Here is a 5,627-nt window from a genome sequence, read left to right as displayed (position 1 = left end):
TTAGTTCTTCTATATCCTTGTTGATTTTCTACTTAATTACTGAGAGTGGAGTGTTGACGTATCCAAATTGTGGATTTTTCTGTTTCTCCTTTCAGTTCTGTCAGTTTTTGTTATTTTTAGGTGCATACACATTTAGGATCGTTATGCCTTCTTGATGTATTAATCCATTTATCGTTATGCAATATCCACTTTTATCCATGGTAATTTTCTTTGCTTGGGAGTAAACTTTGATATTAGTAGAATCACTCCAACTTTATTTGATTAATGTTTGCGTGGTATGGAAGTCAGTTCCTAAAATAGCTCCCATTATTCCCCATCTTTTTATATTCATGCCCTATGTAATCCTCTCCACTTACATATGAGCTGGACATAGTGCTTTTCTTCTAAAAAATAAACTATGGTGCTCATTTCAGCAGCACATATACTAAAACTGGAACGATACAGAGAAGACTAACATGGCCTCTGCTAATGGATGACATGCAAATTCATGAAGCATTGCATATTTTAAACAAAAAATAATACGCGTAAGGAGCATGCTTCTTAGTTCAATCAGATACATGAGACCAAATGGGTGGCTCCTGTCTGGAGGTAGGATGAGAAGGCAGAAAGGGACAAGAACTGGTTGAATGGACACAGGGAACATGGGGTGGAAATGGGGAGTGTCTGTCACATTGTGGGGATTGCAGCTGATGTCACAAAACAATATGTGTATAAATTTTTGTATGAGAAATTAATTTGAGCTGTAAACTTTCACCTAAAGCACAATAAAAAAATAAAATAAAGACTAAACTATGGCCAAAGTTATGATATCACATACATGATTAGGTTATAAAAGCCTGTGACTTCCATCTTGCTTGCACTCCCTCCTCTAGCCCTTCTTGCATCAAGCAAGCTTCCCTCTTGTGAATTGCCCTAAGGAGAAGCTCATGTGCTAAGAAACGGAGGGCAGTCTCCCACTCCTGTCAGCAAGGAATTGAGACCCTCATCCAAGAGCCTGTGGGAAACTGAATCTTGCTACTAATTATGTAAGCAAGCTTGAAAGAGGATCATTTCCCAGTTGTTTTGAGATGAGACCACAACTTCAGTCAACACCTTGACTGGAGACTGAGCCAGAGCACAGATAAGTCATACCCATATTCCTGACCCACTTAGTTTCAGGGTGATTTGTTATTCAAGAGTGATCACTAATACATATACTATATATTTTTCAATCACTTCACTTTTAATCTACTTATTTCATTATATTTTAAATAAGTTTCTTATTGAGAGTATAAAGTAGGATCTTTGTTATTTAATATATCCTGGTAACCACTGTCTTTTAATTGGTATGATTTGTGATCATCAATTACATTTAATGTAATTATTGATATTTTTGGATTTAAGTCTATCATTTTATTATTTGCTTTTTGTGTCTTGATCTCCTTTTCCCTTTCCCACTTTCTTTTGGATTATTTCAACATTTTTTAGCATTTAATTTTAAGTTATAACAAAATATTTTGACATATCTCTTTGTATAGTTTTTAATAGTTGTGCTAGAGATTATGGTATACGCTTTCACATTTGACTTAAAATCAGTATTTTACCACTTCAAGTTGAATGTAGAAAACTTACCACCACATACAAAAAAACTTACCACCACATAGGTCCCTTTAACCTCCACACCTGATACTTGGTTGTCTTATGTAAGATCTACCTACTGAAAACCCCATTAGACAATGTGGTAATATTTTTTCAACTGTAAAATATATTTTAAATAATGCAAGAGGAAAATAATACTCATTATACTTACCCAAATATTTACCATTTCTGTTACTCTTCCTTCATTCATAATATTCCAAGTTCCTTTCTGATATTATTTCTCCTTTGTCTAAAGAATTTCCTTTCACATTTCTGAAGTAGGTTGTCGATGAATATATAGTTCTGGGTTACCAGTTACTTTCTTTTAGCACTTTAAAAAATGTTGCCCACTTCCTTCTGGCCTCCCTTGTTTCTGATGAAAAATCCACAAATATTCAAAAAACTGTTCCTCTATAGGTAATGCATCATTCTCCCTGGCTGGTTACAAGAATTCCCTCTTTGTCTTTGCAGCACTATTCATGATAGCCAAAAGATGGGAGCAACCTAAATGTCCATCAACAGATGAATAGATAAACAAAATGTAGTATGACTTACAAGGGAATATTACTCTACCATAAAGAGAAATGAAGTGCTAATACATTAATACATGCTACGGCATGAATGAGCCTTGAAAACTTTATGATAAGTGAAATAAGTCAGTCACAAAAGTACAAGTATTGTATAATCCCACTTACATGAAATATCTAGACTAGGCAAATGTATAAAGTATATTATTAGTTTCTGGTTTTGGTGTTAGGAGGGAGGGAAAAATGGGAGTCATTGCTTAGGGACCACTGAGCTTCTGTTAAGGATGATGGAAAAATTAGAAAGTGGATATTGCTGATAATTACACAAGATAATAAATGTAATTAATGTCACCGAATTATACACGTAAAAATATTGAAATGGCAAATACTTTGTTATATTTATACTTACCACAATTAAAAAAAAAAACACTTCATGGGTTAAATAGAGTTTGTGTATTTTTTTGAAAGTTACCTACAAGGTTATCCATGTTGGGAGGAAAAATAAAGTTGACAATTATTAGGTGCAACCATCAATGCTATGAAAATGATTCTGTAAATAAATATATTAAAAAAAAAAAAAAAAAGACCTTGTCATCAAGTCGATTCTAACTCATAGCAACCCTATAGGACAGAGTAGAACTGCCCCCATAGGATTTCCAAGGAGTGCCTGGTGGATTTGAACTGCCGACCTTTGGTTAGCAGCCATAGTTTTTAACCACTATGCCATGAGGGTTTCCAAATAAATATATAATAATAAAATAAATAATCTACCAGGATATTGATTTCAAGAAAACTGCAGAAAATGTTTGCCTTTTAATAGAAAAAAACATTACATGATCATGACCTTTCATGACTTGCTAGTCATTTTCATTTATAGTATGCCAAATGCAATAGGAAATCAGAATCGTTAGTAAAAAAAAAGTAAATCAATGCCTTTCTTCTGTTTGTTCATGTCATAGAAGAAAAAATGGAAGCAAAAATCAAAAGCTTTGGACTTGGAAACCAGCCCCACTACTTACTATTTGTATGGCATCATGACACACCAGTAAGTGTCTTCAGGCTTCAATTACCTCATCCATGGACTAAAATTTAGTGTTTCTCACCAGATTTGGAATGATAACATTCATCCTGGGTACTTATTAAAAATGTTGATTTCAGAGCTTTGCTCTAAGATTCTGATTCAGTAAATCAAATTGGCATTTTAATACTCAAAGTGATTCTAACGTACATTGTTTAGCAACCACACTTATAAAATACGGTCAAATATTCCAATTCCCTTCTGATTTTATCATTAATGGGATTTTTTTTTCCCTTGGGGAAGGGGGGAAGCTCAAATGTAAAAAAAAAAAAAAAAAAAAATCCACAGAGCTTCTAACCTTGAGTATCCTCGGAACCTTGGTTTACAAAACTCATGAATTCCTTGGATTCAGCTTTTGGAGTTGATGGAAATTTTCATATGGGTTAAAGCGTTTTACTTGAGAGAACCAATTCTACTTGAAAGGCATCAGTAGGCACTGTGGGGAGTGCAAATATATGTTTGGGAAATTACAAGAAGGCATTAGGTTGTATTCAATCATGTTTCACCTACTAAAACAGCAATTTCCTTTTATTCAAATTAGGCCATTTTCTTTTAATTTGCCCTTTCCCATAATTTAGTATGCATAACTCCTTTCAGCATTTTTGTTCTTTTTTTTACATTAATTAGCAAGGCTTTTATATGGAGGCTTGATGGATAATAAATTATTCTGAGTTTTTTAGGTCATTACTTTCAAGAGTTGAGAACAGTGTAAGTTTATACTGGGGATAAGATCACCTTTAGTTATTTTCTTTGTGAAACTGTCTACTGGTTCCATGTAGTCTACAGTCCCTTGTAAGCAAAGGGAGAAAATGAATAAATCTGCAAAGATTTATCGTTGTTATTGTTGCTGAGTGCCTTCAGGTCAGTTCCAACTCATAGCAGAACAACAGAACAAAACACTGCCTGGTCCTGCGCCATCTTCACAATCGTCACGTTTGAGCCCTTTGTTGCAGCCATTTTGTCAGTCCATCTTGTCAGGGACAAGATTATCTTTTCCAATAATTCTCTACCTTATCAAGCAAGGTGTCCTCCAGGGACTGATCCCTACTGATAACATGTCCAAAGTACTTGAGATGAAATCTTGCCATCCTTGCTTCCAAGAAGCACTCTGGATAGATTTCTTCCCAGGCATACTTGTTCATTCATCTGGCAGTTAACAGTATATTCAATATTCTTTGCCAACATCATTATTGGAAAGCATCAATTCTTTTGTCTTCCTTATTCACTGTCCAAGTTTCACAGGCAAATGAGGCTATTGAAAATATCATGGCTTAGATCAGGTGCACCTTAGTCCTAAAAGTAATATCTTTGTTTTTCAACAATTTAAAGAAGTCTTTTGAGCAGATTTGATGTCACTTGTCATTTGGTGTCTTGACTGCTACTTCCATGGGTGTTGATTGTGGACCCAAGGTAAATGAAATCCTTGACAACCCCAATCTTTTCTGTTTATCATCTTGTTGCTTATTGGTCCAGTTGTGAGGATTTTTATTTTCTTTATGTTGAGGTGTAATCCATACTAAAGATTGTGGTCTTTGATTTTCATCAGTAAGTGTTTCAAGTCCTCTTTGCTTTCAGCAAGCAAGGTTCTGTAATCTGTTAATGAGACTTCCTCCAATCTTGATGCCACATTCTTCTTAATATAGTCCAGCTTCTTGAATTATTTGCTCAGAGTACAGATCGAATAAGTACAGTGAAAGAATACAACACTGACGTACACCCTTCCTGACTTTAAACCACGCAGTATCCCCTTGTTCTGTTCCAAGGATTGCCTCTTGGTCTATATATAGATTCCACATGAGCACAATTTAATGTTATGGATGGAATTCCCATTCTTTGCAATGTTACCCATAATTTATTATGATCCACACAGTCGAATGATTTTGCATAGTCAATAAAACACAGGTAAACATCTTTCCGGTATTCTCTATATTCTCTGCTTTCAGCCAAGATCTATCTAATATCAGCAATGATATCCCTCCTTCCACATCCTTTCTGAATCCAGCTTGAAATTCTGGCAGTTCCATGTCGATGTACTGCTACAACCATTTTTGAATTACCTTCAGCAAAATTTTACTTGTGTGTGATATTAATGACTTTGTTCAGTAATTTCTATACTCTGTTGGCTCACCTTTCTTTGGAATGGGCACAAATATGGATCTCTTCCAGTCGGCTGGCTAGGTAGCTCTCTTCCAAATTTCTTGGCATAGATGAGTGAGCACCTCTAGTGCTGCATCTGTTGAAACATCTCAATTGGTAATCCAACAATTCCTGGATCCTTGTTTTGTGCCACTGCCATCAGTGTAGCTTGGACTTCTTCCTTCAGTTCTTGATCATATGTAACATCTTGAAATGGATGAACGTCAACCAGTTCTTCCTGGAGTAGTGGCTGTGAATTTGTTCAGCCT

General features: G+C 35.2%; 1 non-coding gene across 1 annotated transcript; it reads left to right on the top strand.

Moving 5' to 3' along the window:
• The first annotated feature begins 400 nt into the window (after positions 1-400).
• On the top strand, positions 401-507 carry LOC126058267 (U6 spliceosomal RNA). The gene has a single exon (XR_007513161.1). It is a non-coding gene; the product is annotated as a U6 spliceosomal RNA (small nuclear RNA).
• The last annotated feature ends 5,120 nt before the right edge of the window (positions 508-5,627 follow it).

The sequence above is a fragment of the Elephas maximus genome, chromosome 1 (assembly GCF_024166365.1).
Source record: "Elephas maximus indicus isolate mEleMax1 chromosome 1, mEleMax1 primary haplotype, whole genome shotgun sequence".
NCBI classification, from domain to species: Eukaryota; Metazoa; Chordata; class Mammalia; order Proboscidea; family Elephantidae; genus Elephas; species Elephas maximus.
The sequence above is the reverse complement of the archived record's forward strand: the minus strand, read 5'-3'. Positions and strand labels throughout refer to the sequence as shown.